This window comes from Thamnophis elegans, chromosome 1 (genome assembly GCF_009769535.1).
Source record: "Thamnophis elegans isolate rThaEle1 chromosome 1, rThaEle1.pri, whole genome shotgun sequence".
NCBI lineage: Eukaryota > Metazoa > Chordata > Lepidosauria > Squamata > Colubridae > Thamnophis > Thamnophis elegans.
The window spans coordinates 125,542,016-125,545,383 of record NC_045541.1 but is presented as its reverse complement, the minus strand read 5'-3'; the positions used below and the strand labels follow the sequence as shown (position 1 = coordinate 125,545,383).

The 3,368-nt window shown below is 43.3% G+C and overlaps 1 non-coding gene across 1 annotated transcript; it reads right to left on the bottom strand.

The window, feature by feature from the left end:
- Window positions 1–2,687: 2,687 nt before the first annotated feature.
- On the bottom strand, window positions 2,688–2,794 carry LOC116523768. Its single transcript, XR_004257130.1, has one exon. It is a non-coding gene; the product is annotated as a U6 spliceosomal RNA (small nuclear RNA).
- Window positions 2,795–3,368: the final 574 nt, after the last annotated feature.

Below are 3,368 nucleotides of genomic sequence, written 5' to 3'. Positions count from 1 at the left end.
AAGAAAATTATTAAAAAATATCCTTTCCTTTCTGAAGCCTGGCTCTTTCTCTGCACCTATATTGGGAGGGGGGAATAGGGGAAATGCAAGCGGTGAGGCCAGCCTGCCCCCTTCTTGTCTCCCACCCACCCCCTTTCCAATGGGACAAGAAGGCGGAGGGCTGGTCTTGCAAACGGGAATCAGGGCACTCGCCGCCTACCCCTCTCCCGGGAGGAGCTCTGCAGCGGGACAGACAAATAGAGGGGGAGATCTCCCCTTCCTCCTCTGTGCCCCCAAACCCCATCTTCCCTGGCCTGCATCCCTGCACCCAGGCTCCTTTGGGTTTAGGGGTAATCCGAATGGGGGGAGCAGGGGATCCCCGGTGCGGAAGGTAAGCTGGCACTTCAAAGGCATGCCGGCACTTTAGCGTGCCCCTCGGCCACCATTCAGCAAAACATGTTTCGCTGAATGGTGGCCGAGTTCTAAACTGCTGCATGCCTTTAAATGCCGGCTTGCCTTCCGCATGGGCCAGCGCAGAAGGCAAGCCAACACTTCAAAGGCATGCTGGCACTTTAGCGTGCCAGCAGTTTAGAGCTCGGCCGCCATTCAGCGAAACATGTTTCGCTGAATGGCGGCCGAGCTCTAAACTGCTGGCATGCCTTCGTGCCGGCCGGCCATTCAGCGAAACATGTCCTGGTTTGTGGCCGGGTGGCACGCTTGCACTTTAAAGTGCATGCCGCCCGGCCACAAACCAGGACATATTCCACTCTATGGGACACCAAGGTGGCATGGCTTTAAAAAATAAAAAAATGAAAAAAAATGAAAAATGAAAAATGAAAAATAATAAATGAAAAATAATAAATGAAAAATGAAAAATAAAAATAGATGTGCCAGCACGCGCGCCAGCAGAGGCGGGTAAAAAAAGAAAACCACACACACACGGACATAGACATAATAAAAACAAATTACAATTACTTACATTACAAATAAATTGAATTCCTCCCCCCTGCCCCCTCGCTCTAACCCACATACCTTCCAGCTGTGTCGAAAATGCTAGATTTGGTCTAGCCAGGGCCAGGCAGGCTAGGCTAGTTGCTGCTAGAGTCACCACGTGGATGACTCTGCTTAAACGTTTTAAAATAGGCTCTAAACAAAGTGCCCTCTGCAGGAGGAGGCGGGAGTATCACGTGCCTCATTTGCATATAGATTTTTTTGCGTTTTAACCCTTGGTTGACTCTTAAAAGGCGAAAAATTCCTTATGCAAAGGAGGCCCATAGTTCTCTAGCCTCCTCCTACTAACTGCACTAAGGAGACTCAGAGTCACTGTGACTTAGAGTCTGGGAGCAACTACCTTGGCCTTGTTAATTATTTTAAAAATAGTTTCCTTTCCCTCAGGAGACTGGTGTGGCCCCACCTGCCTTGCCTCTAGTGACTGCACGTCACTGTCGCATATAGTGCCTGTACCTTAAATTTTCAAGCCTAGTTTTGAAGCAGCTGGCCTTCAACTCTTAAAGCAGCAGTCCAACAACAAAGCACTCTATATATAAATGGCCTGTGGGAAAGAAGTTAGTACTACAGCATTGCTGCTAATATCCTTTTTACTTTGCTTGTATGTGTAATCTGGGGAAAGGGTCAAGTACCAAAATTCCTGTTAATAGGTGGAAATTAATGTAAACTGAGTCTTGAGCTATCTAATGTACAATTTATTTGAAGCCATATGATGCAGTGAACCCATCTACCAGGACTGTATTCCATCCCATCCTACCTTTTCCAGAGACTTTCTAAGGCAGGGGTGTCAAACTCACACATCATCACAGCGGCATCACATGACATAACAAGACTTTCCCCCCCTTTGCTAAAATGGGTGTGGGCGTGGCCAGGGCGTGACGCATCTGGCCCATGAGCTGGGAGTTTGACAGCCCTGTTCTAAGGTCAGGGAAATTCCAGTGTAGAAAGAACCAGAGTTTGGGCCTGTTGGGGAAGGTGTGAGATCTGTCTAATATTGAAATTACACTAAAAGATCAAAGATCTCCCACTAACTATCCAACTGATCTCAGAATGCTACACCATTATTTCCTAATATGCTTCAATAACATGTCACTTTCATATTAATTATATACACGTTTAAGCACCTTCCTAGGAAATTATACCAAAATATATCTTTATAGTCATGAAATAATAACTTGCAGAAGCCTTTACCTATAAGGTATAATGTTTTTATCCACAATATATTCCAGTGTGATACATACTGCCATTTGCCTATAGCATCTTACATCCTAGTTAGAAGAACAGATCCAATTAAAAAAATACATTTCCCAGGACACTCCCTTACAGTCCTTAATAGAAGACTGTCAGAAGCAGAATTCCTGATGAATCAGTTGAATTAGAATTCAACTTTGTCTTCTAGCTGGAATAGCAAAGGCCTTTTGCAATACTTCATGTGTCAATCAGTTCATCAATGCATCCATTCATTTAGTGACTATTCAAAGTTACAATGGCACTGAAAAAAAGTGGCTTATGACCATTTTTCACATGTTCATGTAATCAGAATTTGAATGCTTGGCAATTGGCATGTATTTGTAGCAATAACACTTAGACTTATATACTGCTTCACAGTGCTTTACAGTCCTGTCTAAGCATTTTACAGAGTCAGCATATTCTGCCCCCCCCCCAACAATCTGGGTTCGCATTTTATTTATATATATATATATATATTGGAACGCTTCACGAATTTGCGTGTCATCCTTGCGCAGGGGCCATGCTAATCTTCTCTGTATCGTTCCAATTTTAGTATATGTGCTGCCGAAGCAAGCACAATCTGGGTTCTCATTTTACCAACCTTGGAAGGATGGAAGATTGAGCCAACCTTGAGACAGTTAGACTCAAACTGCCAAATTGCTGGCAGCCAGCAGTCAGCAGAAGTAGCCTGCAGTACTGCATTGTAACCACTGTATCACCATGGCTTTTCGTAATGGTTGCAACAATGGCATGTATTTAAATGGGGTCATGAGATCACTTTTATGATTTTCTGACTACCAAAATCAAGGGGGAAGCCAGATTTGCTTAACAACCATGTTACTAAATTAACAACTTCAATTACGTACTTAACCATTGTTGCAGGAATGGTTGTAAAATGGGCAAAGTTCACTTAACAACTGTATTGCCTAGCCAAAAAAAATGGGGCTCAGTTGTAGTTGTAAGTCAAGGACTATTTGTATTTCATATGTAACCATTATGTTCTGAATGGCCACTTGCTTATATAATAATTATCTTCACCTTTTCATTTTCCTTTGACTTCACTGTTTATAATCTTTGCTTATCAACACAACAGATAGCAATAGCACTTAGACTTATATACCACTTTATAGTGCTTTACAGCCCTTTGTAAG